This window comes from Macaca mulatta, chromosome 12 (assembly GCF_049350105.2).
Source record: "Macaca mulatta isolate MMU2019108-1 chromosome 12, T2T-MMU8v2.0, whole genome shotgun sequence".
Classification (NCBI taxonomy): Eukaryota; Metazoa; Chordata; class Mammalia; order Primates; family Cercopithecidae; genus Macaca; species Macaca mulatta.
The window spans coordinates 84522886-84546137 of NC_133417.1; the positions used below are offsets into that span (position 1 = coordinate 84522886).

The 23252-nt window shown below is 36.5% G+C and overlaps 1 protein-coding gene across 6 annotated transcripts in view; it reads right to left on the reverse strand.

Moving 5' to 3' along the window:
• ZNF385B (zinc finger protein 385B) overlaps nt 1-23252 on the reverse strand; it is a 416540-nt gene that overhangs the window by 145071 nt on the left and 248217 nt on the right. The window contains exon 1 of one of the 6 annotated variants that reach the window (XM_077956606.1): nt 9279-9377. The exons of 4 other annotated variants lie outside the window; for them this stretch is intronic. The gene's annotated coding sequence lies outside the window, so the exon portion shown is untranslated. Of the gene's footprint in view, nt 1-9278; nt 9378-23252 lie in introns of those variants that run through there. One more of the 6 variants, XM_077956604.1, reaches the window with a different exon arrangement.

A 23252-nucleotide genomic window follows, 5' to 3' on the forward strand; every position in this document is an offset into this window, starting at 1 on the left:
CTCCCTTTAAAAAGAGAATGACTCCAATAGTTTAAAAGCAATGAATTCAAAACAATATGCCATTATATCTGTCAAGATCTAAAAACATATTTCCATTAAGTGTGTTTATGAAAATCCCTCCTCGAATTGAGAGGTTTCAGTATGTAATCTAACAGCCTTGGAATAAATGACTCACGGGGGATGAAAGCTGAAAGGATGTTACAGACTTTCTTCCTCTTTCCTCAACCCTCATTTAATCAGTGATTTTATAGGAATCATTTTCCTCACATCTTTTAGTTCTGTTCCTTCTACTCGATGGTTACTACTCTGACCTTTATAATCTCTTCCATGTACCTCTGCAATAGCCTCCTGAATGGTTTCCTTGCTTACCTTTGCCAAGCCTTTGCTATACTTTATAAGAATGATATTTCTAGAACACATATATGAACGGTTCACAAACTCTACTTAGAACCCTGTCATAGAGTCTCACAAATTCTGAAATCCTTATGTCATAGAAAGGCTTTTCCACTTGTTCCAATGATCCTTTGCATATTTTATCTTATACTTATATTCCAGCCATAAAGGAACACTGTTAGGTCCTGGAGCTTTATGCTGACTCATTCCTATAGACCTGTGCTCTGATAGTTTCCATCGCGATATTTATCTGGATAGTGACATTCAAACTCAGTTCAAACATTTCATCTGTTAAGCCTTCATGAATTTCATCTTTCTCAACTAAACCTAGATAGGATTGACAGCTTTTATTTTGGTGCCCCCAATGTACATCATACAAATTTCTGTAACAGTCTCAAAACCACTTTTTTGCATGCATTTGTTTTTATAGATGTCTTTTCTATTAAACTGTCACTTCCTTGAAGACAGGGGCTGATTTTTACATTTTTATGTCTCACTAAAACATGGCATATCAGCGGCCCTGTAGAATCTGTTTAAAGGAAACTAGTCGAAGCCTCTATTATTACTAATAAGGAAACAAAGCCCAAAAGAAGCTAAATGACTTGCCTAAGGTCACTCATCTAATGAAAGGCTGAGTGAAGAATAGAAGCTGCAGCTATTTTCTGACTTACAGCTCTTGTGCCAAACTCGATTTCCACCACATTGACTTAAAAGGAGGGCACCCAGGGCCCAGCTCTGTAGGTTGCCAACTTGGTTCAAGAAGGTTTTAATATGAAATATTTAAGTAAATATTTAATGAGGAGCTATTACTCTTTTTTGGTTGAAAGAAACAGTGAGCTAGATCAAATGATCTATTATTGGCCAGGCACAGTGGCTCACGCCTGTAATCCCAGCACTTTGGGAAGCCGAGGCGGGCGGATCACAAGGTCAGGAGTTCGAGACCAGCCTGGTCAACATGGTTAAACCCTGTCTCTACTAAAAATACAAAAAAATTAGCCAGGCGTGGTGGCATGCTCCTGTCATCCCAGCTACTCAGGAGACTGAGGCAGGAGAACTGCTTGAACCCGGGAGGTGGAGGTTGTAGTGAGTTAAGATCACACCATTGCACTCCAGCCTGGGCAACAGAGTGAGACTCCATCTCAAAAAAACAACAAAAAATTATGTATTATTTTGCTTTGTATTTACCTTCCTCCCTATTCCCCACTCTCTTCCACCTGGTTGACGTTACCAGTTAGCACTTGGGTATTTTTAAAGGCCTTCAAAATCTTTAAATACACACCAGCTGAAGACAAACTAATATGTTACCACATTCTTGTTGCCAGAATACTTGTCTCAGATTAAGAAGTTACTCTAAATATTTCATAAATAACCTATAATAGGTTACATTGTTTTCGTTTGTTTGTTTGGCTTCTAAAACTTATGAATAAAAATGAGAGCGTAATAAACTCTCTAGGACTTCCCCAGAATTATGTGACTAAGTTGCTTTTTACGAGAAAACCGTCTTTGGAATAGATTACAATTTTTTAAGTGACCATGACGATAACTAGTTTGTCCTTTTCATTCATGACCACAGGAAAACAGAGCACTTAACTGATGAATCTGTTTTATTTGGAATGTTTTAATAGTTCTTGGCATATAACATTAATATGTAAAGGCCTTAAAGAGCCCATTAAAGCACTGCACAACAAGCTGCATTTTAATAATGCAGAGACTATCCGAGATGGAGGCTAATTTCTGTTATTTAGGTACCATAAACAAAAATAAAAACTTTCCCAAAAAGCTGAAACTCTAAGTAAAAGAGGTTTAAAATGCACATGTCCTACAGATGGCAGAACTTAAACATCACTCCCAGAAGCACAGGAAAAAAGAAAAGATTTAAAAAATTCCCTCCAAGTCCAGGCTTGTTTCAAGTCTTCTGTTCATAAGAAGATCAAGGGTACTATGAACATTCAACTTCTATTTTCTCCTAATATAAGTCCCGTTCTTTAATCTCTGAAATAAAACAAACTTGCCCCATGTTTAGAGTCTCTCAAAAGATAAAATGGTCTTTCATATTCCTTTAGGAGTTGATGGCACTTGAATACAAAGACCTGACACACTGAGGTGAGGTGAAAAACTGAGGGCCATTTTGTCAATGCCAGTTTCTAACGTCCATCGGAAAGGCAAGCATTTGGCAGGTCTCTCTCTCTCTCTCTCTCTCTTTTTCTTTTTTTGTTTTTTTTTCCAAGATGGAGTCTCGCTCTGTCGCCCAGGCTGGAGTGCAGTGGCACCATCTCAGCTCACTGCAAGCTCCGCCTCCCGGGTTCACGCCATTCTCCTGCCTCAGCCTCCCGAGTAGCTGGGACTACAGGCGCCCGCCACCTCGCGCGGCTAGTTTTTTGTATTTTTAGTAGAGATGGGGTTTCACCGCGTTAGCGAGCATGGTCTCAATCTCCTGACCTCGTGATCCGCCCGCCTCGGCCTCCCGCTTCTCTCTTAATGAGCAAAACTTCTGATATTAAAAAAAAAATGCCATTCTTTATCTCAAAGAAGGGGAATGACTAGGAAACATCATTTTTCTCATCTTTTACTGAGTATGCTAGAAGTGAAGACTCAGTCCTGCCATTCCCCATGCAAGCAGGGAGAAAGAGGGTGGTATTTGAGTTCTGTCACACTTACCCACCATGATTGCTAAAATCCTTATCCAACTTAGACTCTCTCTCCTGGGAAGGAGCCCGAGGCCATGAAAACCACTCACTTATCATATGCCACACCGCAGTGATCCTCTTGAGCAGACATCTTGGACTGCCATAATTTGCTTGACAGTCCTGAGGTCAGCCTGCCTAGTGACTGAAGATTCTTTTCTTTTCCATCTTCAAATGTTACGATGTACTGCCCTTTGTGTACATGGATGATGTCTCCGACCCACCACCAATGGCGGTGAGTCTGAAAACGAAAATGTGAGGATCATACAATAGGGCTGAGCTTTAGCGGCTACACACAGAAGGGAAATGCCACGAAAAACAAGGACTCTTGCAAAATGCTGCCTGGCACTGCCGAGAGAGCTCTGCAACAATCTACATGTTAGAATTTCGGAAACCTGCTTCCACCTGACCTGAAACCTCCTGCCTCTGTGGTATTTTCCATATTTTGGACTTAGTTTTCAGGCCAATATCTATTCTCTGAAACAGTTTCATGAGTTAACTGGTACCCCATATCTTTTCAGTGACAAAGCAGCATTAAATAATAATCATACCCAAGCACTTTGGGAAGAATTAAGGAAGGTATGTCAGCTTTAATTTAGAATTTTCTTGTTACTTGTCAGTTTGCCTCTCAGACTTAATGCCAGGAGGGAGTAAAAATCATCATTACTCCCTAGTTGCTCAATGACATACATGAAATGAATAGGAGGCTTAACTCTGGTCTAACTGGCTCAATTTCTGCTTGTATCAGCAGAGAGCCAGAGACTGAATGATCCAGCTTCCTGTCCATAATCCCATCAAGTTCAAACCAGGTAGGGATACCCAGACACATGTACATATTCCATAGGGAGAGAAGAACACCAAAGAGGAGAACAAAAGAAGTCTTGGAAAAGGGAGAGGATGACTTTATTTTTAAAGTGGGCTGGTTGGGAAGCAGTGTGAGGATTTCTTTAATCCATGGCTCTTCCCTGTTGTGCAGAGAAGGGGAAAGAAATGGTAGCTCTAGATTACATGCCTATTTCCTATTTGTATATACACATTGATGCTAAGCCTAACATGTGAATATCTTAGAGGGTCCCAGAGTTTCAAAATAATTAACCAAATCTCACTTTACCTCACTACCTCTATGATTAAAAGGAAAAATGTCAATGAAACACCATCAGTTTAGTCACTGGATACAAGCAGGTATGTGAAAAGTCCCACTGTGTGTGTCTTATGGAAAGCTATGCACCGGGCCAATCTGAAAAGAGGATGTTATTGTGATGTGAATGCTTATTGTTAGTCTGAAACCTACTGTTGATCTGCTAATTTTTCTTTTGTGAGGCAGATCTAATTATAGTCAGATATCCAATTCTGTATTCATTAAACCATCACCAAAGTGACAAAAGTGACAATGGGAAAAAAATTAGCATGACATAGCAGAAAGTACATGTTCAAAAAGGACTGAGTTAACATCTCTGCTATTGTGTAGGGTCTGTGTGTGACCCTGGAGAAGTCACCTAACTTCTCTAATCTTCTGCTGCCACTCCCTGCAATGGGGAAACCATTATTTATGTCAGTGGGTTGTGCTCATCTTCCAGGGTTATCAGGATTGAACAGGAGAGGGCACATACCCTGGAGTCAGACCACTGGGACTTGAACTAATGCTCCTCAACTTCAGACAGCTTAGGCAAGGGAGTGAACCTCTTTGTGTCTCTGATCTCTCATTTGTAAGAGACGGGTTATGTTAGAATTTGTTTCATGGGATTAAACGAGACAATGCATACATGGGGTTTAAGCCCAATGTCTGGTAACTGGACTTCTACCTGTGCCATTTTGCCTATTTTACCTGTGACTGTTGTTACCATTATCTTGCCATCCAGAATGTGCTACTGTTCACTAATTGGTGGCTTTCTTTATTTCTCCATTTTAGATTCTTTTTCTGCACTCCTGAGAATTTTACGTGTTTAATACTACACAAATATCATTTGGTTATTTCAGCTTCCCCTTGAGATAAATGTTTTTACCTGACTGATACAGTTTGGCTCTGCATCTTCACCCAAATCTCATCTTGAATTGTAATCCCTATGTGTCAAGGGAGGGACCTTATGGGAGGTAATTGGATCATGGGGGTGATTTCCCCCATGCTGTTCTCATGATAGGGAGTTCTCAGGAGATCTGATTGCTTAAAAGTGGCAGTTTCCTTTGCACTGTCTCTCTCCTGCTGCCATGTAAGATGTCTCTAACATCCCCCTTACCTTCCACCATGATTGTAAGTTTCCTGAGGCTTCCCCCACCATGTGGAACTGAGTCAATTAAAACTCTTTCCTTTATAATCATCCAGTCTCAGGTAGTATCTTTATAGCAGTGTGAGAATGAACTAATACACTGACCCACATTTACTTATAATGACTATAGTACCAACAGTCCTAGAAAGTTAAGGTTTAATGGGATGTTAGGGATTTTCTAATTATCCACTACCTGTTACAAAGATAAAGTATCTTAGTCCCAGAGTGGTTCATTTACAACACACACACACACATGCACACACACACACACACACACACACACACACACACACAATTGAAGCTCTTAGAAAGTTTCTGTGTAATAATAGAAAATTATTTTATGTTATTTTAAAACTTCTTTTAAATGTATATTTCCTATTCATTTCATATAATCACAAATGTTCCCTCTGTCCTTTCTATATTATCTGTATAGTGTGGTTTCAAAACTTTTTTTCTCAGCTTTCCAGTAGTTCTTAGATTAAGGAAAAATGGGAATATTTATATTAGAACATGTCTTACTTTGAGTAGAATATATACCTTATTGACCAGGGAAATACAGACAGCAATGAAAGGGCTTTGGGTATATGACTCCCAAGCAGTATTATAGAATCCAGTGGGAGGCAGGGGTTGGCCTGGCTAATACTGCTTTTCTTAAATGACTTTGCTTAATGTTCACCTTTAGAAAGCTGCTCTTTGCTGATGAAACTTTAACTTAATCTTTTCTAAACAGGGTTAATTTAAAAGCACGTCGTAACTGTTCAGTCCAAATGGTGACCTCAGTACTTGGTAAGGCTTCAGGGTAGAGAGTAAAGCCACTGAACTTTCTCTCTCTGCTTGGCTTATACTTTGCTCTGCCTAGCTAACATTAGATTCTCTCTTTTTTCCCCCATAAATTGGATATGATGGAATGTGTGGATTTGTCCTCATTAATAGATAAACTGAGGCTCAGGCAGAACCTTTCAGTGATTTACCAAGTGTCAGAGCTGTAGGTTGAATCTTGAGTTTCCCTCCAGGGCCATTCTATAAGATCACTTGGACCCCAGGGTTCCTTCTGCCCCAGTGACTTCAAGTAGCAGCTCATTTTCTTTTTTCTTAGTGAAAAACAGGCTCAGAGCATGCCCTATATAGTCCATAGTGTGAAAAGGAGGTGTTGTTAACAGCAATATAATTAGGTATCTTGTGATTAAAAATTGGGCAGAAACAATATCTTTTCAAAAGTCACACCACTGAAACCTGCACATGCTCCATTTATGAATAATAAATAGCTATGAATCCTCTAAACACTGAGACAAATCTCAAGGCTGGCAGATCTCTCTCTTTCCCTGCTCTTCTACCCCTTTACACTGTCTTCCAGAAAACACGTTGCTCTCTCAGCAGTGGTGCAGTTAAGAGCTCTCTATACCCTCTTCCCCTGGTTGTTCATGCAGGCAAATATAAAGTCTATTTGGAAAAAAAAAACCATGTTTATTTAAATAACTTAAATGCCATTTTTATAACTCATAAGTATAGCACTGACCACTGTAATTTAATAGCCTCAGTTAGCTGGATGGCTAAAATACACAATTCAATCATAACATGGGCTCTACTATTTTCGTAGAAGGCTTTCCTTTGGTAATAAGTACACCTCACTAAAAAACTGAGAATGAAAGCATGACATTGTGATTAACTCCATGTCATCTTCACCACAGCAGGAACTCACAGCAAATTCTACCCTAGGAAAGTGCTAATACTTAGTAATTGGGAAGAACACTGAATAAAAGTATACTGTAAGATCTTTGGACTATATATATATATACACACACACATATACATATATATATATAAATTTTTTTTTTTTTTTTTTTGAGATGGAGTCTCGCTCTGTCACCCAGGCTGGAGTGCAGTGGCGTGATCTCGGCTCACTGCAAGCTCTGCCTCCCGGGTTCACGCCATTCTCCTGCCTCAGCCTCCTGAGTAGCTGGGACTACAGGCGCCCGGCATCAGACCTGGCTAATTTTTTTGTATTTGTAGTAGAGACGTAGAGACGGGGTTTCACCGTGTTAGCCAGAATGGTCTCGATCTCCTGTCCTCCTGATCTGCCTGCCTCAGCCTCCCAAAGTGCTGGGATTACAGGCTCAAGCCACAGCGCCCGGCCTGAACAATATTTTTTTTTACAGTAAAGAATATACTATGAAAACTCCTTTGGAATTATGTTCTATTGTTTCATGGTCCAGATGGGGTTGCTGCATTATGTTAATTATTAACGAGATTTAAAAAAAATTAAACAGAAGTATGTTAGTTCTAGTTGAAGGCCGTATGTCTAAACTGCTCATGGAAGGTTTTTGGCAACTCTAATCTTCCTATACTTTACTTCTCTGTGTGTTTTTGTTATTAAGAGCAGGTTCCAATGGATTCTCAAAAATCTCTACAACCTTATATTAAGTACATAAGGGAATGTCAATTTTCATATGGGAATATGGTCTGTTACAACCTACCTGGGGACTCTAGAACCTAAGCTTTTGCAGTGAGCTTTATCAATCCAACCCACCATAAAAAGTTACTGTTCAAAGGCAAGACAAAGGAAATAACTTCCCCAGGATTGAATAGAATTCTCCCCAAACATTCAGATTGCTTTCAATTATGATAAAAATGGATTACTTGCTGTCAATGGGACTGATAGTAAAACCTGGTTTGAGGGAAGAAATATTTTTTTGAAAAACTATAATAAACACTGAAATATAACAAAATAAAACTCAGAAATTGTAAATGAAACAAAATAAAGTATCTGAAAAAGACATTATTATTATTCTTTTTGCCGAACATTCCAAATATTCAGTTTTCCATTTCAATACTTTTTCCTTACCAAAAATTATTAGCAACAATGGTATTCTTGAACAAGTTATTTTTTAAAAAGCCATCAGGAATACATTTGATTTAAATCTCCATTTACATTTCTGAAATACAATTTCAAATAAGAATTCTCACTAGGATTATTTTTCTTAAATTACTAACTTGAACATATACTTTCATTTATTATACATGTTCAAGAATGCTGAGCAGTTCAATCTTCACGCATAGAACAATTACTTAAATACTTGAAAACATCCCCAAAAGATAACATAGCTCTGAAGAGTACACAGATACTCAAGTGTCAAGAAAAGCAATTCTGTCCTTATGGTTATTAACAAGAGACTAGCTAAGCCTGGTTCTACCAAAATGTCAACTACTGTCAACATTTTTAGAGAAAGTTCTTACACTTGTCTATACCATCCTTTAACTCATCTAAGTTATAACTAAGGTGATGATGTAATTTATCATCCAAACCAGGACAGTTTAGAGAATGAAAGGGGATGCTATTAATAGTCATAGGCCAGGAAGGCCCCCCCAAAAATGAGCTAAATGGTCACTTTAGTTATAGCCATCCTCCTTCATAATCTTTCTCCTGTCAAGAGCGTACACATGCAATAGTCCCCTTCTCCCAATTACAATGTTCATTTCCAGGACATATAAGTCAAGATGAGAAAGGGAAGAGGGGAGAGGAAAATCAGGCAGACTGCTTTCAACTCTGTAAAAGAGAAGCAGTCAAAAAGAAACAGAAGACCAAATAAAACAAGATCAGTTACTAAGGGAGGGCAAAAGTTAAAAAAATTCACTTCACTCCCCCGATTATTTGTTTTGAGCTTGTTTTTGCTTTCCTTTTAGCTCCTAGCCTAGTAGTATAGATTAGTAGTTTTAGATTAGTAATTTGTTATTGTTATAAAGCAGCTGTAACTTCAACTTAATTTGGCAGTCACATAAACAAATCTAAATAAACATTAGAAAAAAAAGTAGTTAATTCCATCAGGTTTCATTAATGAACAGTACTCAAAGCTACTGAAAATGGTCCAGTGCTCTCAAATGGCAGTATGCTAATTTAGTCATGGTCAACTCGTCATCATACACTTTATAATATACCTACTTTTTTGCGTATGTTACAGCAGGGAAGAGACTGTTCACCACTACTGATTTCTAGTCTTCTTTGTGACTACCTATATCTCAGCCCCAGTGTTCTGACTGTAAGTCACAGAAAATAATACCCTAACATATGACTTGAGCCAGCAAATGGCACTTGGCCTAAGGTTGACTCAGTTACTAAAACTACCAGCACTGCTGTAAGCCCATTATAAGCTGATGTTATTTTTGACACTAATATTTTTGAAGCCAGTTCAGATAAAGAGGAGGCTCAATGCCAAAATATGCTTGTAAGTAAGTAGGACTCTCACCTCAGGACAACAATATCTTATTCAGACCATGATACCAAGCCATGGTCTCAGTTGATATAGGTAAACTCTGTTTTTTTTTTTTCTGTTTTGTTTTTTTTAGACAAGGTCTCATTCTGCCACCCCAGCTGGAGTGCAGTGGCCTAATCATGGTTTACTGCAGGCTCAACCTCCTGGGCTTAAGCAATCCCCCGACCTCAGCCTCCTGAGTAGCAGGGTACAGACACATGTTCCCACGTGCAGCTAGTGAACTTAAGTTAGAAACGACTAGAAAAAGACTTTGTAGACCTATGATAATATGATAAAGCAAATTTTATGTAGGCATAAGATAAATGCCAATAAAAATAATCTGACTTTTATCTTTATTTACTTCACTATTAATCACCCAATAGGGAATTTATACTGAAAAAAAAATGAAAACTATCACTTAAAAGAATTAATGAAAATCTGAAACTAGGAATATTGAAAGGAAAAAAATCATCCATAGGGTGTCTGATCTTTTTATTACTACCTCCAAAATGAAGAGTTTGCCTTCCTCAATGAAATGGCTTTCTAAGGCCTTTTTAATTTAAATCATTATGTCCCTATGGGAGATATTTATGGGTTATTCAACAACTATGCCAACTTTCTTCTAATGTTTCTTCCTATAAAGCTTAAAAACTACATTTCCTATATGTTCTCCCATGGATGATTTAGGTTCCATCATTCAGGAATGCTAAAGTAGGTCACATGGGCCTAAGGCATCTGGCTGTAATGCTGTGGGCTGTGGCAGAAGTGCAGGGTAGTGATAGTTCCTAATGGTGGCAGCAGCCGCAGCTCTTTGAGCAGCCCAGTTCTGTGATCGGGCTTTAGAAGTCACATCTAGAAACTCAAGCTAAAGGTTGTTTTTCAACCATCCCAGATATTCTTTTTTTTCTTCCAGAGACAGGGTCTCACTCTCTCACCCAGGCTGGAGTGAAGTGGTGTGATCACAGCTCACTGGAATCTTGACCTCCTGGGCTCCAGCAATCCTCACACCTAAGCGCCACCCACTCTACCCACCTCCCTTGCCCCCAAGTAGCTGGAACCACAAGCATATTAAGCACGTTATCAAACCATTGTGCTTCGCACTCCAGTCTGAACAACAGAGCAAGACCTTGTCTAAAAAAAAAAACAAAGAAAAAAAAAAAGAAAAAGAAAAGAAAAAGAAAATAACTGGTGAGTTCCTGAATCCAGGAATATGTGCATTTATAACTTCATAGAAACCATCTACGGAGTACAGTATTTAAAAAACTGTTTGCAGAGCAAGCATTCTGTAAACAATTTAGGAGTGGGTATACATAATAATTTCAAGGAACTACTATTTTCTCCACTAAATTCTTCAAAATCTTTTAGTGGATGGACTTTTAATATCTCTAATAGGTTTCTATTGCTGCATAACAAATTACTCAAGAAAAAATCAGTGGCTTGGAACAATACCCATTTATTACCTCATAGTTCTGTAGTTTAGAAGTCTGAGTGGGTGTGACTAGATTCTCTGCTTAGGGTCTCACCAGGCATTGAACAGAATAGACTCTTACCTACAGGCTCTCAGTTCTTTCCCCTGGACTACTGTTTCTGCTTGCTGAGTCATTCATCTTTTCTGAACAGTAGTTCGAAACTAAGTAGTTTTATCAGCCTGCTTTCTGCAAGTGGAATTTTGGTATCTAACAGCCTCTTTTCACTTTGTAGTCTCCCTGTTCCTTTCAGTCCAAGCTGGCAGTGTTTCTGCTGACATAATTTTTTCAAAAAACTTTGTGAGTCTCTTGTGGATGACACAGAGATGTTCTCTATCAGACTGAGACCATGTCTACAAATCTTTTTGAGATGTCCTCTATCTTTGGCTTCTGTTGAGATGGCTGAGGGCAACACTCTGAAGGTTCACTGAAGCCCTCTAATTTGAGATCTATTAGGCACAACTTTAAAGTCTTAGGACCAAACACTCTAATCTTTTGATCTTTCACAGTTTCAGCAAAGAGTTATATAACCACACCCTTAACTTTTTTTTTTCCTATGCCATACTTTCAGAAGCAATCTCTTACTTTTAGCATCTTTTGTCATCTGAATAGACTGATACTTTTTCAAATTGTCAAGCCTGAGTTTCTTTTTGTTTAATAGTTTACCCCACTTTATCTCTCTGACATTTTACTCTAAGCAGCAAGAGTAAAATGGTAGTAAAAGAGTAAAACTCTGAGCAGGTCACATTTTCAACACTTTGCTTGAAAATTTCCTTAGCTAGATATCCTTGTTCATCTTTCACAGGTTCTCTTTTCCACATAACTGAAGGAGACAATTCCACTAAGCTTTTTTGCCACTATGTAACAAGGATCTATCTCCATTCTTTCAATTCCCAATAATTTGTTTCCCATATCTTACTGAGCCCCTACCAGCAGTCTTTAATGTCCATATTTCTACTAAGAGTCTGTTCAAAGCAATCAAGGATTTTTCTATCATGCTCCTCCAAATTGTTCCAGCCTCTATCCACTTTCTGATTTCTTACATTTTTAGCTATTGGTTATGACAGCACCCCACTTCAGGTACCTAATTTATATCTTCAGAAAAGTTCTACTTCCCTTGGTGGTTATTTTTTTTAACAGCCACAAATCTGGATTTTATATTTTTATGGTGGGTTTACTGTATCATTTTATCTTAAAAGGTAACTTTTATCTTAAAGCAACACTTTAACGCAGTTCAGTGGTAGCCAAAGTCTATGATGTACATATTACATTGACTGTTTTTTATATATAAAATGTACTATATTGACACCTAAGTTTGGATATAGGCATAACTTAGTATGTCAATGACTGCATATACAAAGTTAATCTGCATCCTTCACAGTCAGGAGCCTTACTCCTGAAATTATGATTTCATTGGTCTTTCATGTTCCTTCCATCCACCTTTCTCGTAGTCACTCCATCTGAGCTTATCACACGACATATGCACAGATATCTTTGTGCCAATTATTCATGGGTTTTATTGATGCAAGTTATACAATACCGTCTTATTTTGCATTTTAATGTGGCCTGGGAACATCAGAATGTTTTATGAGGTTGATATGAAATATATATTATGTTCATGTCTTACAGTCAGAAAAAGAAAGATAAATAATATTATTGCCCCATAAGTCTTTTTTTCTTGGTTTGAAGTTCAAATTCTAAGTTGAAGTGTCCCAATACCAAAAGTTAACCATATGAAAAACTCTCTGAAAAGATTAATTCAACTTTCACAATGTGAAGAAGTAAAAATCATCTTCACTAGAGCTCAGGATTTGAAAATGTCAGTCCAAAGAGAAAATCTTGAAATAATTCCAAGTTAGCAAGAAAAAAAAAAGATGTCTAATATAATTGCCATGGTAATTACCATACACCCTGTTACAAAGTAGTTTGTGGTTAGTAAAGTGCTTCTGTATTAGTTTCTTTAGAATGAAGACATACTCAATGAATACAAAGTTTTGAAAACTAAAAAATAATATTAGTAAATTGTGACATGCTTTCAGAAAGGTATCTTAAAAATACAGCCCAAACTAAAACTCATTAAAATGAGCTTGTTTTCTTAATATTCCTGAGTTGACTCAACTGCCTCCCCTGCCATGCTTGTGGCGCTCTAGTTCATGTGTTTTCTAGTCTGCATCCTGCTCCACTGTGAAAAGAGATACTATCTTGAATGGGGTAGGGACTGGGTTTTTCTGTGATTAAGGCTAATTGTTGTTACATTATGTAGTTCACTACAGAAGCTTCCTTGTTCTATATCCTCCTCATTATGGCATGGTTCTAATGTGGTTTAGTCTTAAGTGTTCAAAACATATTACAGACTTTTTTGATGAGGAACTCATGTGATATATTTGAATATGTCAAATATGAAGTCCATTTATAATATATATATAACCTGTAATAATCTGGTATATATTTATTAAAAAATAAAACCTCTATGTATGAGGTGGTGGTGAGAATATGCACATGATATACCAAAAGCATGAATCATATATTAGAATTTGAATTCTGAAAATCCCATAAAGTTGTAATAAATGCCATAACAAATTCCATGAAACTAAGGCTTTGCCTGCACAAGAACTTTTGAAATTGTGACATCTTATACCTGGATGTTTGGTACATAAAAAAATTAGCCTTAACTTTATTGCTCATCTTTCTAAAAAGAGTTTACTAATTCTTTAGAAATAAGAAGGATTTGTTATATTGACTCTTTTAATAAAGTAGTGGGACACTTTGCTATAAGCAACAGATTTTTATATTAAGTGCTTTAGATGTTTACAATAAAAAGAAGAAAACTATCCCTAATTAAAGATACTTATTGTGAAGAATTCTAAAATATGTGAGGAATCATGATTTAATCTATACAGTCATGAGTCTTATAATGATTCTGTCAATGATAGATTGCATATACAATCGTCCCTTAAGATTATATAATACTGCATTTTTGCTGTACCTTTTCTATGCCTAGATACACCAAAGTCTCTGGATTTAGAAACAGAGGTCCAAGAAGACTAAGGGACTTGCTCAAAACTATGCCCTTTGGGTTTCATGATCAGAATATCAGACCCAGATCTTCTGATTCCAAAAATCACAGGTCTATACAACTTGCCACTTTTATGCCCTAATGTCAAGTTCGTGGAGATGGAACGCATTTAAAACAGTAAAAAGTAATGGAAACAAAGTAATAATTTTTGATAAACAAATATTTAATTTCAACTAATTGCCAAAATTTATCTCTCACAACAGAATTAATGGGAGAAAACTTAGGGAAATGCTTTAATCTTCCTTAATTAACACTTCATTAAAATAACTTAAAAATAAGTATGCTTCTATAGTTTTATGTGGAACTGCTTTCTCTCCAGCTTTCCATCTGCTAAAATATCTCCATTAAGTTATTTAAATGTCATGGCCTTCCATGTCGATACAGTGTTTTTCCTTAAGTAGATATCCAATAAACATGCTGAAAGACAAAAGCAGATCCTGGGCATTCCTTAAACCACCAACAAGGATACAGTAGTAATTAGATCAAACAAGTGATTGTATAGAAGAAAAATAAAAGAACCAAGCAGTCTCTTGAAAATTCAAATAACATTCTGAAGACTGATAGTAGCCAGGTTTAATGACTTAGTAAAATATAGAATATGGAAGTATATATCAGTGATTCAGCAAGAAATTTCTTCTATGGTGAGGGGTAGACACCCTTCCCCCATCCTATTGGGCTATGAGGCAAAGCTGCTGGCTCTGGGCTGCTCTGTCCAGGTAGATGCTTCATGGTACATGGATTGCGTTAACCATTTTGAATATGCCACTATGACTACGTGGAAGAAAGAAGTCATCATGAACTGCATCCACTAACCTGTATTGTGAACTCTCATTTGTTTATTGGTTCATTAGTAAACCTAAATGGAAACAACTCTAAATGATGTCTGATTCTTCAATTGTGCCAATCTTCCAGCCCAGAGCAGATTTAATGGTCTGGCTTAGCCTAAGCCCAACCATCATTGCTTAGAAAATGTCTGCAAACCTAAGGGTTATATAATGACAGATATAATCTGAATTGCAACAATGGGCTCAATAAAGAAACTAACTCCAGCATGTTAAGAACTAAAGACATCACTTAAAAACAATTGACATTTCTTGAAAATATCATTTTGATATGCAATTAAAGAAGGAGGTTTAACATCGTGACTAAAAAAACTACAAATGTAAGTTGGATGCTGACAAGTTTGACAATAAAGTGAATTACTTCTGCAGGCAAGTCAATGAGGAAATCTATTAATATTTGAGTCAAAGGAGAGTTGCATAGCTTCCTAAGGTGGCTACTCCAAATGAGAATATATTTCTCTGAATATGTAAGCCAAGGTAACTTATCAAGTGTCCATTTCTATATCTTTTGGGTGAAATAATGTATCTCTCAAATCTCTGCACAGGTAGACTCCTTCATATTGAAATAATAATTAATGTAATATTTTATTTTTGGTCCTGCAGGGGCATTGCCATTTAAGTTGCTTAACAGAACTAAAGTAATAGTCTTGCAGTTATTGTTTTGTACAATTCCATTTGTCAGTCTTAACGACTTCATTGTGAGCTCCTTGAAGGCAAGAACCAACCCCGTGTTATTTTTCTTCCTCCGTTACAGAGTACCTAAAGTTCCCAGAATTATATTACTCTAATAGAAAGACACACATTACATTTAGAAAAAAAATTTCCAACTCCGACTTTCTCACATAATAGCAGCATTTAGACTCCCACTGAAGGAAATGGTGTAGTACAGATGAGTTTTTCAAAAGTTTTATAAATATATGTGGATAGAAAAGAGGACAAAGTGAAGGTGACATTATAAACACATAGGCCATTTCATTCTTGGAGAAATAAATGCATATAACTCAGTTGGGTATCCCAGTCAGCATCATTTTCTTGTATATAAAAGACTAAAATGCATATTCTTACAAACCTTTGAAATATATACATTAGAGACCCTGGGTATATTTCTAAAGCAACATCTAGAAGCAGAGTTTAGGTTTGGGGATGCTGCCAGTTTATCTGATAGCTTTATGCTGTGGGAGGAGGAGTAAGGGTTTTGGGCTGGGTGAAGCAAGAATGAGATTTTGAAGTTCACTAAGCAAATTCTGAAAATATCTCAAAGCAATAATGAAATATTCATTTTATGTATAAAATTCTTGGTTATAATCTAGGATTATCATTTTTATGCCTTATGAGACTGGATAACAGCTACAGAATAAACATTTTTTTCTGACTTTTAACATAATAGCAACTACACTATAAAGTTTCTAAATCTAAGTAGTATGATAATAGTTTGCAGTTTCATGTTGCTAGTTCTATTTTTTCATAGCTCTGACATTGTATATACAATAGAACCTGATATAAAAATGAATCTTGCCTTGTGCCCCAGTGATCTGAAGAACCCTTCACTTTCCAATTACAGTTGCCACTTGAATTTGGGACACTGTTTAAACAATGTATATATTTACATTTATATATACAAGTTACTTGAAATTTTGTATTAATTGCAATATACTCATTACAAATATTCTTTGAGGTCAATAACTATAAGGTCCCTTAAAATAATCAAGAGAGCCAGCAATATTATTACACTAAAATGTCATGATCAAAGAAAAAGTTTCAGTTTTTAAACATCTTTTGCCCCAAATATGCCATGAGGACTATCTGAATTTCTCCTGTTAAAGCTATGATCTGATATGCTTTTTACTATGACACGCACTGAGAGTCAACAAGAAAAGGATTTTAGGGGCAGGATTAAAATGATTCTATTTTTACTACTTAATAATGAACCTACAATTCTCATCACATTGATGGGAAATGTATATAAATAAAATTAAATGTCTCTTCGTAGTATATTCTACAAGAAGTAAAAATATAAACATAGTGTGATATATCAAAATTTTCAAAGATATTTATGTAATACTTAGAACATAATATGTAACTTATGTAATACTAAGAAAAGGTGCAATTAGAATTAGACTATTTGTATGAGCTTATTTTAAAGACACCATACAATTATAGGTTCAGTCTGATTAACTAAAATACAACATGTATGCTTGCTTGCTTGCTTTCTCTCTCTCTCTCGCTCTCTTTCTTTTTTTTTTTTTTTTTTTTGACGAAGTCTCTGTCGCTCAGGCTAGAGTGCAGTGGCGCGATCTCACCTCACTGCAACCTCTGCTTCCAGGGTTCAGGCGATCCTCGTGCCTTAGCCTCCTGAGTAGCTAGGATTATAGGCATGTGCCACCACGCCTGGCTAATTTTTTATTTTTAGTAGAGACAGGATTTCACCATGATGGTCAGGCTGGTCTCAAACTCCTGACCTCAGGTGATCCACCTGCCTTGGCCTCCCAAAGTGCTGGGATTACAGGCGTGAGCCATCGTGCCCAGCTTTTTTTTTTTTTAAAGTTACGATAATTATGAACATTCTACTTAGTATAAATCACCTAAGACTGCTAATTGAAATTACATTTTTCTAAGCTATGTAAGGGTTTGTTTTTCTATTAGCTCATCTAAATGACTAAATGACTCAAACATTTTTGCCTTCTACAGTGGTAACTACCTTGTAATTTCTCAAGAGAAAACATCATATATATTGGCAACAAATGAGAGTCTGGGGAACCAGAATGATTTTCCAATGGAGTAATTTTATTTTGTAATAGAAGTTATGATAATTCAAATGTTACATTAGAGAACAAATTCTTGACATAGGAACAAACGTTACATACTTGAAAGGTACATCCATTGCCACAGGTATGTCTTAATCAAGCAATAACTCATTAAAGGAGTGCTTTTTGGTATTTATTTTTCATTGTTGATTAATATTTTAAAAGCTTTTTATGTGTAAAGATGCTAAAATTTTCCTTAAATACCTCTAAAGATCAATATAATTCCACAAGTATTTTCAAACCAATTTGAAATTAAACAATGTGATTCTTACTATTTAATTTTCTTCCTCATGGATTTGGATTTCTCTAAAATTGACTGGGCCTTAGGTAACAGTATGGCAGGACAGAAAAGAGGAGGAACACACTGTTGCTGAAGTAAGACAAATGTGGGTTCAAGTTTGGCTCTGCGATTTTTGATCTGGGGGGGCCTAGAGACATCAGTCTATCTAAGTCACAATTTCCTCACCTATGAAGTAAGGATAACAGCATTACCCATCTTTACAGGACTGTATGGATTAAATGAGAGATAGCATGTCTATCATTGAAAGCCAAAAAGGGCTTAGCAGAGTGCACACACTCAATACATGTTAGTGATCTTCCAAGGCAGCCCAGATTAGTTTGGTTGTAGTAGGGTCTGGTTCAGTGTATAAACATTCGTAAAGCTTTGGTCTTTTAAAATAGGGTTTTAGAATCTCATTTTTCAAAAGAAATTCTTTTCCATCCGAAAATCAAGACAATGGCCCGGGATCTTTAAACAACAATTTTGTTTTATAGCTTTCAGTGTATCATGGTGGAGACCGGCACAATCACAGTGTAGATTTGTATGGTTCTTTATAGCATTCAGAGTGCTAGCTCATATGTTATGTCATGTGATTGTAGCAACAATTCTCTGAGGAAGGTAAAGAAAATAGTGTCTCCAGTTGACCCATTATAAAAGCAGATTGACAGTGGTTACTTGAAAACTCTCACAGGGTTAGTCACCGATGAAAACAGGACTACATTCGGTACTTCATCTTAGGCTAGTAATTCCTCCATATACTCGCTCTTCAAATAAACTACAATAATTCTATATTTATGGGAGAGTAAACAGGAATGCATCAAATAAAATTAAATGTCTCTTTGTAGTAGATTCTACAAGAAAAAATAACTGTAGTGTGATATATTAGGATTTTCACAGACATTTATTCAATACTCAGAAGTATCTTCTAATAAAAGGTACAAATAGAATCAGATGATTTTAATGACCTTATTTAAAAAAATAATGCTACATTATTTGCCAATATTTCTTCTCCTGCAGATAATTTATTGGAAATGAAATCCAAGTATCCATTCAGAAAATGCTTTTGTAGTAATCTGTGACCAATTTTAAAGCCAAGTCCATTCTGAACATTTTTATCAAAAGCCTTCTCTAAGGATTGGCACAGCACTTGACCTGGTGGGATAAATCAAAGCAAGGTTGCAGAGACTCTGCTCTCAATAAGTTTAAAAGCTGACTGGAAAAAGCAAAACAAAAACAAAAAACTTTAAAGTATAGAATTATTAAAAAATTAAGCTATAAAAATGTTTAAGTGGATTCCTAAGAAGGGGCTAATGATGGATAGGAAAAAGGAGCAATTTTAAGAAGGGGAATAACTGGAAAAAAAATACAAAAATAATTCTGGCCCAATAAAAGAATGTCCTATTATCTAGAACTTGGAATTAACTGCCAAAAGATAACTAGTTGGAACCCAGAACTTCCAAGTATCATTTCTGCAATTTAAAAATATTTATGTTGGTAATCTTTTTTGAATCCTATTCATCACACAAATTATAATGCAAATAATCTATAAGTAAGTCTTGTTATCCAGAGAGGTTTTTCCAAAGTAAATATTTTTGTATATTATAAATATTTATAAAGAGAATTACAAGAATATAGATATTAATTTGTTGCAAAGTAAAATGGCAAGACTGTTTTTGAGCAAATTTTCTTGTCTACTTATAAATACTATCCTTGTCAAAGTGGTTTCTGGAGGGAATGTCTCAAACTATATTTCCACAGAGTGCTATAACATTTACAATTGTGAAATGTCACTGTGCCTACAAATACCTTTTAACTGAATCCAAGAACATTTTGTTTTCAGTAGCACAAGAGAGTCATAAGTGTTTTCTTTTCAAGCAAGGTACATAACTGATGAGTAATTTGTTTCCCATGTTGCAAATTTTAAGAAGTATTCATATGATGTTGTTTGTTTTTGGCTCCATAGTTATTGAAAGCATATCCTATATCTTTAATATAATAAAGTCTGTCTCCCCTATCTCAAGGATTTTGGATGCCTGATAGAGGCATGTTTAAAACACACAGTATGATTTTTCAGAATGCACAGCAATGTATTTTGACATGTTAAATGTTAATAACAGAATTTTTTTATAAAAGTATTTTAATTTTACCACATGCCACTTTACCTAATTCTCTTAGGTTCACTAGACACATGATTTTTTCTTCAGCAAGATTTATTTGCTGATTAAAATAGGATATCAATACATACTGCTTCCTGTGCTATTTCATTTATGTCATATGCTCTGGTTTACAAAGTAACCTGAAATATCTACAAACTTGAAGTGTCACTTTCTAAATGAGAAAAAAACCTGAAAATTGTATTAGAATCATCAATTGTTAATAAGTATTTTTTTAAATGAGAGACCAAGACATGAGTTTGGAGTGTATTTATGCATAGTCAGTTATGAAGGTGGGATCTAAAAACTCATTCACACTGAGTCATCAAAATGAATTTCATAGTTCACTGTTTAACAAATAGAGTAACAGCAGGTCCCAATGGCTATCATACGTATGCAGTGGCAGGCTCTGAATAGTTGTATTTACTAAGTGATTTGATTCAATATGAAAAGTGAATTGTCAGAAATCATTATCTCTTAAGATGTATTTATTTTCATAAATTATGTGAGTATAATACTTACAGAGAGGTCAGATGGCCATTACTAATTCATGTCCTTAAGTATGGTATTCTCAAGTGAACTAACCAGCTTTCACTATCAAAGATAAATGGGATTAGAGGCTGGAAACTTCTAGGGTCCCAAATCAAGGCAGCAGACACAATGAGAAAGCCAACTTTCCTTCTTTTTCACAGAGATAGTAACCTGACACTTAAGAAATTTAAGGTGAACATTAATATATAGGTGAAAAGGGCTTTTCAGCACCAGTGAATTCTGAACTGTTTTAGAAACTATGTTTGGAAGATAAAGATCCATTATGTTATAAATCTGAGTACAGATTATTATATTTTTGTAATAGCATAGAAATATACGTAGTAGCTGGCAGTCAAAAAATTTGTAGAAATAAACTAACCATATCTGTTAACATTTACACAAAATTAACTCTGACATCTGATCAGAGTTGATAAAATGATCAACTAGCAGAAAACATAGTTCTGCTAGTTGTGCAGTATGTAGGTTAAGACTGGAATTTGAAGTAGAATTTGGAAAGGACACTAAGCACTTCTTTAAAAAGTGTCTAGAGTTTAGGGGTGACCAACATCATGCGCTCACATTTCTAAAGGCCCTTCTCATTACTTTAGGGCTGGACAGTAGACTGCCTGTATTTCATAAGTACAAGGAAGTTACAGACTTTCTTGAAATGCCTCATTAGACATTTGGCAGTACAGTATTGCCTTCAGAAAGCACAATTTCTGCTTTCTGACTCTTCACGTATTTATCCCCTTTTGGTCTGAGGAAAAGATTTTTTCCTTTAGGTTGTGGGTGCTGTGGAAATCTAGAGTTTCCTAAACTCTAAAGGTTGGGGAGATTTACTATCTATGAACATGCAAATAATTTAACATTTAATAGCTACATGTCATTCTGGTTTTTCCTCATTCTGTTTTTAAAAGAGTCTCCTTGCCAAAGTATATTATTTCATAAAAATAATGGAAGAGTTCCTCATTATAAAAGCAGTACGGTTTTATCATAGAAATTTTGAAAAGCACAGGAAACGATAAAAATGAAAGGGAAAATCTATATTCTCATTGCTAGGGATAACTACTCATGACATTTAGGTATTGGTCACATTTGTGTAATCATCATAGATTCCAGACCAAGTCAAATCCGGATGGTCTGGATGAGAATTTCTTATGGTGAGAGCACTCTGGGAGGGCACACACTTTGGGGAGTGTGTGCTATGTATCTCCTGGGTCTTGGATTTGCCCCACTCTGGGATCTGTGGCTTCTCCTTTGATGCCTCCTCCCATTTGCTTATCTGGGTTTATCGATCCAGATTATTTGGTTATTTCTGGATTTGATTTTTGGCTTATGCAGGGAGGATATCAGCATGATGATATCAAAACAGACGTGTGTGGGGTGTGGTTTGGATCAGGACATGGGATGAATAAGAATGGGCCTGAGTATTTGAGATTCACAAATGCACCACACATATCAATAAATGTGGGGAAGCAGGGTGAGTGATATGCTTTGGCTCTGTGTCCCCACCCAAATCCTATCTTGAATTGTAATCCCCATGTGTCAGGGGAGGGACCTGATGGGAAGTGATTGGATCATGGGGGTGGATTTTCCCCATGCTGTTCTTATGACAGTGAGTTCTCATGAGATCTGATGGTTTAAAACTGTGGCACCTCCTCCCTCACTGTCTCTCCTGCCAGCATGTAAGATGTGCCTTGCTTCCCCTACACCTTCTGCTGCCATGATTGTAAGTTTCCCGAGGTCCCCCCAGTCATGTGGAACTGTGAGTCAATTAAACCTCTTTTCTTTATAAATTACCTAGCCAGTCACAGGTAGTTCTTTATAGCAGTGTGAAAATGGGCTAATACAACTAGAAACCTGGAGATAGAGGAGGAGCTAATAATGGTTATGTGGAAATCCTGAGTGATCTCGAAGGAAGAGGAGGTCATAGGGGGTCAGCGAGTACTTGTGAATGTCAAGAAAGACCGGTAACTCCTAGTTATGACAATAATTTCTAATATAACTTTCACAATTTTATGGTGAATTACTTTGTCTGGCAGAGAGGGTTTTCTGTGTTTCTGCTGACAGACAAGTAAATGTTATTTCTATTTACTTATACAAACTTATCTGGATGGAATTTCCCATATATACTATTTTGAGACATAAACTTTGTCTTCTCAGAAACTCTTTTTTTTTTTTTTTTTTTTTTTTTGAGGTGGAGTTTTACTCTTGTCATCCAGGCTGGAGTGCAATGGCGCAATCTTGGCTCACTGCAACCTCCGCCTCCTGGGTTTAAGCGATTCTCCTGCCTCAGTCTCGAAGTAGCTGGGATTACAGGCATGCACCACCACGCCCAGCTAATTTTCATATTTTTAGTAGAGATGGGGTTGAAACCCCCATTGGCCAGGCTGGTCTTGAACTCCTGACCTCAGGTGATCCACCCACCTCAGCCTCCCAAAAATGCTGTGATTACAGGCATGAGCCACCGTGCCTGGCCCTTCTCAGAAACTCTTAACTGCTCCCTTCTTTT